Genomic DNA, 13,319 nt, shown 5'->3' on the forward strand with positions numbered 1-13,319 from the left:
TGATATGTTAAACTAAAGAATATCCTGTAATTAGCATCATATTGTCTATAAACGTGTAATCAGTCAGTCTGACTGTTTGAAGGGTGAAAAGTAGTCACTGTGCTGTTTGGTATCTTGGTGGGTACCACACTGAACATGGACCAAAGAAAGCTAAGGAAAGAGTTTTCTCAGGATATTAGAATATTATAGACAAACATGTTAAAGGGTGTAAGACCATCTCCGAGCAGCTTGATGTTCCTGTGATTACAGTTGCACATATTATTCAGACATTTAAAGTCTATTGGACTTGTAGCGAACCTCCCTGGACGTGGCCACAAGAGGAAAATTGCTGACAAATTGAAGAGACCGTTAATGCAAATGGTAACCAAAGAGCCAACAACAATTTCCAATGAGATTAGAGGTGAACACCAAGGTCGAGGTACATCAGTGTCAGGTTGCACCATCTGTGGCTAAAATGAACTTCAAGAAAGATGACCCAGGAGGAAACCACTGTTCAAAGCAAATAAAAAAAAAAATAAAAGTGAGACTGGAATTTGTCAAAGTGAATCTTGACAAGCTGCAAAGCTTCTGGGAGAATGTAATTTTGACTGATCAGAAAAAATTGCGGTTTCTCCTACGCCTCATTGGGGGACACAGGACCATGGGTGTTATGCTGCTGCCACTAGGAGGACACTAAGTAAACACATAAAGAATAGCTCCTCCCCTGCAGTATACACCCTCCTGCTGGCTCTCAGTGAACCAGTTCTTGCTTAGTGTCTGTAGGAGGCACTTGGGTCTGTTTCAGACCCCACCGTTTTTATTTTAATTTTTGATTTTTTTGTTCTATTTTTTCCTTTAACGGAGCGAATGGGGGCGACGGATTCTTTCTAGGCTCCGATCTCCCCCGAACCATCAACAGGCAAGTACGTGGAGTGTTCCTCCCGTATCCTTTCCTGCAACGTTGGATGCCAGCCCTGAGCTCACATTACGGGCGACGGTTCCTTCGCGTTCCGATCTCCCCCCTCCATAGCAGGCGACCACATGGAGTAGCCCTCCATCTACCTCTCCTGGAGCCAGGTGCATAGCCGGACATGATATATATGGCGTCCGTGCAGCCCCCCTCTGCATCACCACTGATATAGCAGATGACGCATGGCGCAGAAGCTCTCCACCCCCTCCCTGACTATGGCGACGGAGGATTGAGCACCGGCCCACCGCATCTACCGTGAGTACACTGCGGGGGCTGAGGCCCTGGGGGGGTCCTGGTCCCCGGGGTATGGGAGGGCCGCACCTTAAGCCTGAGTCCGTGGGTGGTCCTTAGTGCGGCAACCCCACGAAGGAGTGCAGCTAATGATGGCGCTAATAGCGGTAGCGGCGCTGCAGGCCGCAACCGCAGAGAGAGAAAAAAAAATAAAAATTTCCCTCAATTCAGGCCGGAGTTTTGGCCCCGCCCACCGTCAGTTAGCCCCGCCCACTTTTCCTGGCGCTTCTCGTTCCCTGCGATGAGCTCCCACTTCCTGGTCTCGGTGGCCGTCTTGGGACACCCACAGCCCTGATGCTGCAGCACTGCTCCAGCATTTCCTATCACAACCCTCAGGACTAGCGTTTTTCTCTGCCTACACTGCAGACCTGCCCTGGGGACTCAAGACACAGGAACTGGGTAAGCTGCAGACACATAGCTTAACCCTTCCCCTGCTAGTAAGCGCTTTCCTCCAGGCTTTACTATGTCTCAACCAAAGCCTCACAAAAAGTCTGGGAAAACCCACACTGTATTTTTCGCTGCATGTACCTCTTGTAAGGTACCCCGGGGTCACAATACTGCATTATGCACAGCTTGTGAACCGGTGACGGCTCAGGAACCACCTGTTGCTGATACTGAACCCAGTGAGCCTAGTCCCCCTGAGTGGGCTACCTCCCTTACCCGGTCTATGGCATCCCTGGCAAAAGCGTTAGACTCGTTCCAAGACCCTTCCTCTAACCAGGGCACTAATACGGATGACTCTTCCGATGGTCAGAACCCCTCGTACTCCAGGGGTCGTACCTTGCCAAGGAGTTAAAGGACTCATCCCATATCCCCAAACCATCAACGGTTTTCGGGTTCTGAGAGCTCCATTTCTCGCTCCCCTTTCATTGGGGCTAGTAGAGAACCTGTTTCAGAGGACGATTCTGATACGTCCCTAGATCAAGAATTTCATCACGATCAGGAGACTCTCGACTCTCTAATTGAGTCAGTGAATAAGGCTTTGAGACTTGAGGAGGAACCCTTATCTAAAACGGATCATGCCGTGTCCTTTAAGAGGACCAAACGAGCTCACAGAGTGTTCGTCACTCATCCCGAGTTTAAGCAAATTGTTGAATCTCACAGGATCCGTCCAGATAAACGATTCACAGAAGCCCATGGAGTCCAAATATCCTTTTGCCCAGGATCTAAGAAAAGATTGGTCACAAGCTCCCCCAGTAGATCCTCCGGTATCGCGCCTGGCTGCCAAATCTGTTTTATCCTCCTTGGAGGGTGCCTCTATCAAAAATCCAACCGATCGTTAGATCGACAATATGGCGCGTTCAGCCTTTGAAGCCTCAGCGGCTGCACTCTTTCCATCTTTTGCCGCTACGTGGGTGGCTAAGGCTATGACCCACTGGGCTGAGGTCTTGTCTTCAGCAGTACTGGATACCAATCTTCGCCCCGAGATAGCAGACCTTGCTACTCAGATAGCCAGAGCTGGAGATTTTGTAGTGACCTCGTCCCTGGATGCCGCTGACTGCGCTTCTCAAGCAGCAGCAAATGCCATCACCATCCGGAGGTCCTTATGACTCAGGGACTGGCGTGCGGATTCTACTTCCAAAAAGTCATTGACTTCTCTCCCATATCAGAGCGGTCGCCTTTTTGGCGAAAAGCTCGACCAGTTAATTTCTGACGCCACTGGAGGGAAGAGTAAATTTCTTCCACAACAGAGACCCTCTCGGCCCTTTCGGAACCTGCAACCACAGGCTCGTTCCCGATTTTTTTTCGTTACAACTCAAACTGGTCCTCTACTTCCACATCTCCCAGTTCCGGCCAGGCACAACATGGAGACAGAGGTTCACAGGCCTCTTTTAAGCCTTCCCCTTCATGGAGAGGCAGGCCAAGGCAGCCGGGATCCAGAGGCGCCAGAACGGGCAGACCTTCCACACAATGACTCCCTGCGGTATCCGGGGCACACCCTCAAAGTAGGCAGCTGCCTGCTTTCCTTCAGTGCCGCGTGGCTCTCGGTCGTTCACGACGAGTGGGTCCGCGATCTAGTGTCCTCCGGATACAAGATAGATCTCTTATCTCATCCTCCAAACCGTTTTTTCCTGTCTTCTCCTCCCAGGGCAAAAGCATCAGAGTTCTTCAAAGCTATAAGCTCTCTGAGTTATTATTCCGGTCCCTCAAAGCGAAAGATTTCAAGGTTTTTATTCAAACCTCTTCATTGTTCCAAAGAAGGACGGTACAGTACGGCCCATACTGGACCTAAAACTGTTGAACAGGTTCGTCAGGGTACGACGGTTCCGGATGGATTCGCTTCGTTCTGTCATCGCCTCCATGGAAAAAGGCGAGTTCCTGGCGTCTATAGACATCCAGGACGCATACCTCCACATTCCTATTTTACCTTCTCACCAAAGGTTTCTTCGCTTCGCAGTTCAGGAAGATCACTTCCAATTCGTTGCTCTGCCCTTCGGCCTCGCCACCTCTTCCAGGGTATTCACCAAGGTCATGGCGGCTGCCGTGGCCATACTCCACACCCGAGGAGTGGTGGCGCTCCCGTATTTAGATGATATCCTCATCAAAGGCCCCTCTTTCTGCTCCTGCAAGGAAGCCTTGGCGATCACATTAGATACCCTTTCTCGCCTGGGTTGGAAGATAAACTTAAAAAAATCTTCCCCAGTACCGGCTCAGCGAATTTCCTTTCTAGGAATGATACTCCACTCGTCCGGGGGTTGGTTCTTCTTCCCCCGGAAAAGATCTGTCTTACAGCGAGAAGCTCAGAAGCTCTTTCAGCCTCGCTCTCACTCTCTGAGCTCCAGTATGAGAGTCCTCGGCAGGATGGTAGCAGCTATGGAGGCGGTTCCATTTGCCCAACTACACCTACGTCCTCTACAGCATGCCCTCCTGGCTGTTTGGGACAGGAACCCGTTCTCCCTAGACCGTCGGTTCCTCCTTCCCCAGCGAGTCAGACAGTCTCTCAGGTGGTGGACATTGAAATCCTCCCTGAATCAAGGGAAGTCTTTTCTTCCAGTATACTGGCTGGTTGTGACGACAGACGCCAGTCTTCTAGGCTGGGGAGCGGTGTTCCTTCATCACACTGCTCAGGGCCGCTGGTCCCCCCAGGAATTACACCTTCCAATCAACATCTTGGAAATCCGGGCGATCAGGCTGGCACTTCTCCAGTTCCATCCCTTCCTAGCAGGTCGCCCAATCAGGATTCAGTCCGACAACGCCACTGCAGTGGCATACATCAACCACCAAGGGGGAACCCGCAGCAGGGCGGCCATGACAGAGGTAGGCCACATTCTCCGATGGGCTGAGGAAAACCGCTCAATGATCTCTGCGGTTCACATCCCGGGAGTGGACAATTGGGAGGCAGACTTCCTCAGTCGGCAATGCCTCGACTCCGGGGAGTGGTCTCTCCATCCGGAGATCTTCCAACAGATCTGCTGTCGTTGGGGAACCTCGGACATGGATCTGATGGCCTCACGGCTGAATTCCAAGGTTCCCGACTTCATGGCTCGGTCCCACGATCCGGCAGCCATCGGGGCAGACGCTCTTGTACTCCCGTGGCATCATTTTCGGCTTCCGTACATATTTACCCCGCTTCCTCTCCTACCGAGAGTCATCAAGAAAATCAGAGCGGAGAGGGTACCGGTAATCCTGATTGCGCCAGATTGGCCGTGCCAGGCGAGGTACACGGAACTAGTTCAACTAGTTGCCGACGTTCCCTGGCGATTACCGAATCACGCAGATCTGCTATCTCAAGGCCCCTTTTACCACCAGAACTCAGAGGCCCTGTGTTTGACGGCATGGCCGTTGAGTCCTGGGTCCTAACCCAGGCAGGTTTCTCTCCAGAAGTCATAGCTACCATGATCAACGCTAGAAAGCCTACGTCTATGCGTATCTGTCATCGTACTTTGAAGACTTTCTTTTCATGGTGTAGCGACCGAGGACTTTCTCCTCTACATTTTTCCATCCCTTCCATTCTCGAGTTCTTACAAACGGGTTTGGACTTGGGTCTCGCCCTTAGTTCTCTCAAGGGGCAGATCTCAGCCCTGTCTGTACTCTTCCAACACAGGATTGCCAACAGATTACAGGTCAAGACGCTTATTCAGGGAGCCTCCCATCGGGCGCCCCCCTATAGGATGCCGTTGGAACCATGGGATCTTAATCTGTTCCTTGGAGTTTTGCAACAGGCTCCTTTCGAACCTCTACAGGAGATTTCCCTGTCTCTCCTTTCATGGAAAGTTGCTTGTCTAGTTGCGGTCACCTCTATCAGACGAGTCTCCGAGCTGGCGGCTCTGTCCTCTCAAGTTCCATTCCTGAATTTTCATCAGGATAAGGTGGTTTTGAGGACATCCCCGTCTTTTCTACCGAAAGTTGTATCCTCTTTTCATCTCCTCTGTCCGGCACCAGTCCATCGCATCAAGAAGGCCCTTCACACACTGGATTTAGTGAGAGCTCTTAGGAGATACATCTCGTGGACAGCGTCTTTCCGCAAGTCAGATGCCCTATTCGTGCTCCTGGAAGGACCGAGGAAAGGGTTTCCCGCTTCCAAGGCGACAATAGCCAAATGGATCCGTTCGGCTTTTCAGGAGTCCTACCGAGTCAGAGGTCTTCCTGTCCCAGCAGGGATTAAGGCTCACTCCACTTGGTCAGTGGGTGCGTCTTGGGCCATCCGGCACCAAGCTTCGGCAGCACAAGATTGTAAGGCTGCGACTTGGTCCAGCCTGCATACCTTTTACAAAACATTACCATACTCACTCTCAGGCCTCGGCAGATACGACCGTCGGCAGATGAATTTTGCAGGTGGCTGTGCCGCATCTGTAACTTGTGGGTGCAAGTAGCAATTGCAGTTAATTGTTTCCCACCCAGGGACTGCTTTAGGACATCTCATGGTCCTGTGTCCCCCAATGAGGCGTAGGAGAAAAGGAGATTTTTGTGTACTCACCGTAAAATCCTTTTCTCCGAGCCAATCATTGGGGGACACAGCACCCACCCTGTTAGCCTATTGGCTTTGGTTTTTGTTGAGTTAACTTGGTTTTTGACATAGTAGGAGCTTAATATTTAACAAGGATGAACTATGTCAAAAACCAAGTTAACTCAACAAAAACCATAGTTCATCCTTGTTAAATATTAAGCTCCTACTATGTCAAAAACCAAGTTAACTCAACAAAAACCAAAGCCAATAGGCTATCAGGATGGGTGCTGTGTCCCCCAATGATTGGCTCGGAGAAAAGGATTTTACGGTGAGTACACAAAAATCTCCTTTTTATTTGGCAAGTCGCATCACCTCTATGTCCACAGGCACAAAAATAAAGCATGCAAAGAGAATATTGTACCTACTGTGAAACATGGAGGAGGGTCAGTTATGTTTTGCTGCATCTGGGAAAGGGTGTCTTTAAGGATGTACAAAGATATCTCAACACTATCTAGACATTCTAGAGCCAAAATCCTTTAACAGGATAATGACCAAAGACACACAGCTAAAAACATCCTAGAATGACTAAGAGTAAAGCACTGTAATATTCTGAAGTGGCCTTCTAAGAACCCTTATCTAAATCCTAGTGATCATCTGTGGAGGGAGCTGAAACATGCAGTCTGAAGACATCCTTCACACCTGATCAGTTTGTTCACAAGTAGTGGGCCAAAATAGCTATGAACAGGTGCAAAAGTCTCATTGAGAGGTACAGAAATTTGTTTACAGCGTTTGCATCAAAAGGTTGTGCAAAAATATATTAAAGGAGTTTTCCACTACAGGGATAACCCCTTCTCGATCTGAATGTTTGCCCCTGTTAAAATTAAAATACTGATACTCTCCTCCCGTGTCGGCACTCGCGGTCCCAGGGCTCACGTGAGGTTGTTACGTCATGTGAGTCCTGCGCCCAATCACAGTCCCAGCCTTCAGACGTACAAGTAAGCAGGTGTGAGTGCACATATGCCCCGGGAACGTGAGTGCTGACACCACTGGAAAGGCACTGGCACAGGAGGAGAGTATTGGTGTTTGATTTTAACAGGGACACACATTCAGATCGAGAAGGGGCTGTCTTAGTAGTGGACAACCCATTTAAGTTGAGTACCATCATTTTGGGCCAGGCCATTTTCATTTGTGTGTTGTTTTTTTTTTGTAGATCTACAAATAGTATTCATCTATATTCTGCATCTAGCAAGGGACTTGGTGAGACTGTGTGCATTGCCGGTGGCACCCGGTTATATATTCGTCCATTTCATGGTCATTTTCCATAAATCTGTGTTCTCCCTAGGGCTGGTATGGTAATAGGCTGTCCAGACAATGGCCCGTCTGTCTGCACGGTGATTTAGTTAGTAAACTGGATTAGTAACTGTTACCAGTTTATGGAGGAGTTCTGGTACAGATTTGTGTAAATGTTTACTGCCATAGCTCCAGAATGACATTTTCAGACTTTAGAGGAGTAGTTTGCGATTAGCCCATTGGCTGCGGGACTTCATGACCGGCAGAACTTTTTATAGTACCTAAATGATTTTTTAGAAAGCGGATTATGCATGGCCATAGCCTCTTCATATCTTTAGTTTTTCTGACTCTTCCTTTCTGTCCTGAAGAACCAGTATAATTGCTATTTTACTTCAAATATTTATTGAGCAGGAACTGAAGCTTTGTTTGTGTGAGCTGAGAAAATGTAGAAAAGCCTCTTTTCAAGTCTGTGTATTTTTGCTCCGTGTTTGTATAGTGAATGCGCTTACATACTGGAAGGGGTATTGCTGCGGTCTGGGTGTAGTTTTCCATTCTGCACACTAAACACCAGAGAGAAATAAAGTGAAAATGCCAAGAATATTGTACACACAGTCCTGGCACATGGAAGATTCAAGATAGGCTAGGACTAGTGATGAGCGAGTGTACTTGTTGCTCGGGTGGTCTCCGAGTATTTGTTAGTGCTCGGAGATTTAGTTTTTGTTGACGGCAGCTGAATGATTTACAGCTGTTAGCCAGCCTGAGTACATGTGGGGGTTGCCTGGTTGCTAGGGAATCTGCACATGTAATCAAGCTGTCTAGTAGCCGCAAATCATGCAGCTGAGGTAACAAAAACTAAATCTCTGAGCAGTCACAAATACTCGGAGACCACCCAAGCGTGCTAGGGAAAACCCGAGCAACGAGTACACTCGCTCATCACTAGCTAGAACATATCTAAATGGAGCCGCAGTGATCAGAAGCAGGTCACATTGTGGAGCTGTTGCTGTACCATACGTCACTAGGACCTTCCACTTGTGGGAACATGTCTACTTCTACTGTAACCCCAACTAAGCAAGGAATATTGTGCTGTTTGACCAATGGCATCTAATGAAGAATACAGCAAACTCTTAGAAACGGGTCTACTGTGTTCATGGGGGAAGCGCTCCCACTGGTCAGCAGTGAGTGACAGACTACATGTAGATACTGTGGCCATCAGTCACTGCTTGGTGGATTCAGGGTGAGTACGCCTCAATAATACTGTGAACTAATACTGGCTGCTATATATGGTCATTGTCATTTTAACAAACTTTAAATAAATTAGTATTTGATTTAAAAGAAACTTTTTTCTTATCAGAGAAATCTGCTTCTTTATCCATTTATGAGCCACTTCTTCCCCTGCCTCCTGAGCTCACCATCCATTTTGAGAAGCTTCTTTATCCATTTATGATCCACTTCTTCCCCTGCCTCCTGAGTTCACCATCCATTCTAAGAATCTTCTTAATCCATTTATGATCCACTTCTTCCCCTGCCTTCTGAGCTCACCATCCATTCTGAGAAGCAGCTAAAAATCTATTGTGATCAGGTTACAGCTGGGTTATTTAAAGGCTATGGAGGAGGAGTGAGAAAAAAAAACATTTTCAGAAACAGGCAGATTATGCTACAGCTTCTTATAAGTGATTTAGTTTATCCCAGATCTGGATTCACAGCTACATAGCTCAGTACTGCTGTATAATGTCTTCTGTGCTGCTGCTGTTATCTGTGTGCTACACAGGTAAAGAAAAGAGCAGGAATCCATCTCTCTTTGTGTGGTCTTCTATAGTGGACATTATAGCAGATACTAGCACATACATAACTGAAAATTAGAGAGAGCCTGCAGGGAAAAACTATTGAAAATTGCAGAACATGCATCAATATGTGGGATATAAGTCATATAATGGCCAGATATAGAGTTAATTATCGTGAACACATACAAGACAACTTATTCTAAAGTCACCTAAAATTGATGGTGCATTTTAAAATCTGAATAATAAGATTTCTAGGTAAGGGTGCAATTCCTCATAATTATTAAGAAGCCATCATTAAACTGCAGCTGTCCTGAATTTTATCTTTATAGCAAGTCAGTTTGACTGGTGAATTCTGTTGTTGCTTTTCAAATATATATACCGTATATCAATTCAAAGTGTACAGACAACTTCAATACATGATAATGATTGAATATGACCACTAGGGTGTACTGTGGTACCACTTAGTTCTATTACCTCTTGGAACTCCTGCAGTAATAGCGTAGTTTATCCATTTGCCACTGCTCCCGGATTTAACATGCCTGCTGCCGTCAGTAATGTTGTCCTGGTAGTGTTTAACCAGAACATATATTAAAAATTGTAGTATTGGCAGGAAATACTACAAAGCAAGATGCTATTCCTACAATCATTTGTAATCTGTGGCATATACCGTAAGTAGCCTGTATAGTAGGGTGAACCACAAATAGCCGGGGAAGGAAATTGATTCTAAATTCTATACATTCCTAAACGGACCCGTGACCCCACTAGTTGTTTGGCCATTAAAACCTGTATCATTATTATTAAAAATATATGCCATGAGTGGATCAAGAAAGATTGTGTTTGACACCCTACTCTGTGCCCGTGCACCATCTATGATTGTACTATATATTATATTGAGCGGTCATTAAAACTCTACTATTCCACTATTGTTATAAGACTTGAGATCGGGATTAGCAATTAATCTAAAAAAAATGGTAGATCTGCTACAGAGACTGGGTGTGTTTAAAATTTAGATGTGCTCATCTAGTGGCATCCCTCACCCCTCACCCCTGACATGGTCTACTACATTTTTTACGTCATCAGGGATCTAGGACACGGATAATAAATCTTCTCTTATCTACTGTAGAATTGCAAAACAAGCTTAAAAATGAAGGCTACTGCCTCAGGAGGGATTGCCCCACTGGTTGGAGACTCTGTCTCTGATTTATGTCTGCTATGTAGAATTACAGATATGTAACCTACAATGACACATGAGCCCTCCAGCTCTGGAACAGTCATTTATGTATTATATTTCTCCTGAGGCGGCCATGCTTTTATTTCGTTGGTAGAACAACCTATATACAGGATGAATCCAGCCTTTGTTCACATGGTGAAATGTTCCTCAGACTGATCAATCCCCTTTCTATGTCCCACAGAAATGATCTGGGATTAGTGTCTCATTTCCTCATCACAATATACCTTGGAAAATGGTATAAACATGAATGTGGCAGCTTTAATGATTGCCAAAAAAGTTGTTCTCTGCCATTATATGATAGCCAAGCGCTATCTGCTGCACTGCATTTACGCTTCATGGTCAGGACATTTAATCGGATGCTGTACTGTTCACTTCCGGCATAACAGGTCTTGGGTTGCGATGATGGAAAGCTGCGGAGCTGTGGACAGCAGTGAAGATCGTGGACCGGAGGAGCATGGCAGTGACTTCATCCATTGGTAAGTATCAGGGCTGCGGCGGTGTCAGTATCAGAGCTGTGGCGGTGAAGGGCCAGGCATGGTGGTTTTATGCAGAGGCAAAAATGGGAGGGGGAGATAAAGACTTTTGGAATATCAAGGGGGGAGAGACATGGAATGTGAGGGGGGGCAGAGACATGGAATGTGAGGAGGGGGAGCAGAGACATGGAATGTGAGGAGGGGGAGCAGAGACATGGAATGTGAGGAGGGGGAGCAGAGACATGGAATGTGAGGAGGGGGAGCAGAGACATGGAGTGTGAGGAGAGAGGCAGAGACATGGAATGTGAGGTGGGGGAGAGAGTCATGGAATGTGGGGAGGAGAGAGACATGGAATGTGGGGGGGAGAGAGACATGGAATGTGGGGGGGAGAGAGACATGGAATGTGGGGGGGAGAGAGACATGGAATGTGGGGGGGAGAGAGACATGGAATGTGGGGGGGAGAGAGACATGGAATGTGGGGGGGAGAGAAACATGGAATGTGGGGGGGAGAGAGACATGGAATGTGGGGGGGAGAGAGACATGGAATGTGGGGGGGAGAGAGACATGGAATGTGGGGGGGAGAGAGACATGGAATGTGGGGGGGAGAGAGACATGGAATGTGGGGGGGAGAGAGACATGGAATGTGGGGGGGAGAGAGACATGGAATGTGGGAGGAGAGAGACATGGAATGTGGGAGGAGAGAGACATGAAATGTGGGCGGGAGAGAGACATGGAATGTGGGCGGGAGAGAGACATGGAATGTGGGCGGGAGAGAGACATGGAATGTGGGCGGGAGAGAGACATGGAATGTGGGCGGGAGAGAGACATGGAATGTGGGCGGGAGAGAGACATGGAATGTGGGCGGGAGAGAGACATGGAATGTGGGCGGGAGAGAGACATGGAATGTGGGAGGAGAGAGACATGGATTGTGGGGGAGAGACATGGAATGTGGTGGGGAGAGAGACATAAAATGTGAGGTGGAGCGGGAGACATTGAATGTGAGGTGGAGCGGGAGACATTGAATGTGAGGGGAGCGGGAGACATGGAATGTGAGGGGGGAGAGAGACATGGAATGTGAGGGGGGAGAGAGACATGGAATGTGAGGGGGGAGAGAGACATGGAATGTAAGGGAGGGGAGAAAGACATGGAATGTGAGTGGGGGAGAGATATGTAATGTGAAGGGGAGAGACATGGAATATGAGGGGAAGAGACATGGAATATGAGGGGAAGAGACATGGAATGTGAGGGAGGGGAGAGACACATGGAATGTGAGGAGGGGAAGAGATATGTAATGTGAGGTGGAGAAAGAGACATGGAATGTGAGGGAGGGGAGAGAGACATGGAATGTGAGGAGGGGAGAGAGACATGGAATGTGAGGAGGGGAGAGAGACATGGAATGTGAGGAGGGGAGAGAGACATGGAATGTGAGGAGGGGAGAGAGACATGGAATGTGAGGAGGGGAGAGAGACATGGAATGTGAGGAGGGGAGAGAGACATGGAATGTGAGGAGGGGAGAGAGACATGGAATGTGAGTGGGGGAGAGAGATATGGCATGGTGGTTTTATGCAGAGGCAAAAATGGGAGGGGGAGATAAAGACTTTTGGAATGTGAGGGGGGCAGAGACATGGAATGTGGGGGGGGGGAGACATGGAATATGAGGGGAAGAGACATGGAATGTGAGGGGGGAGAGGGACATGAAATAGGGGGATACATGGAATGTGAGGGGGAGAGACATGGAATGTGAGGTAGAGGAGAGAGACATGGAATGTTAAGGGGGAGAGAAACATGGAATGTGAAGGGGAGAGAGAGACATGGAATATGAGTGGGGAGAAAGACATGGAATGTGAGTGGGGGAGAGAGACATGTGAGGGGGGACAGAGACATGGAATGTAAGGGGAGAAAGACATGGAATGTGAGTCGGAGGGAGATATGGAATGTGAGGGGGAGACATGGAATGTGAGGGGGAGACATGGAATGTGAGGGGAAGAGACATGGAATACGAGAGGAAGAGACATGGAATGTGAGGAGGGGGGAAGAGACATGGAATATGAGGGGGGAGAGGGACATGAAATATGAGGGAGGGGAGAGAGACATGGAATATCATGGGGAGAGACATGAAATGTGATCGTGGAGAGAGACATGAGGGGGAGACATGAATTATGAGGGGGGAGAGATACATGGAATGTGAGGGGTGGAGAGACATGGAATATCATGGGGAGAGACATGAAATGTGATGGGGAGAGAGACATGAAATATGAGGGGGAGACATGAATTGTGAGGGGGAGAGAGACATGGAATGTGAGGGGGGGACAGAGACATGGAATATGAGTGGGGAGAAAGACATGGAATGTAAGTGGGGGAGAGAGACATGGAACATGATGGGGAGAGACATGAAATGTGATGGGGGAGAGAGACA

General features: G+C 48.0%; 1 protein-coding gene across 2 annotated transcripts in view; it reads left to right on the plus strand.

The window, feature by feature from the left end:
• Positions 1 to 13,319, plus strand: part of IBTK (inhibitor of Bruton tyrosine kinase) — a 90,833-nt gene that overhangs the window by 71,149 nt on the left and 6,365 nt on the right. The gene's annotated exons all lie outside the window — the stretch shown is intronic.

This window comes from Ranitomeya variabilis, chromosome 2 (genome assembly GCF_051348905.1).
Source record: "Ranitomeya variabilis isolate aRanVar5 chromosome 2, aRanVar5.hap1, whole genome shotgun sequence".
Lineage (NCBI taxonomy): Eukaryota > Metazoa > Chordata > Amphibia > Anura > Dendrobatidae > Ranitomeya > Ranitomeya variabilis.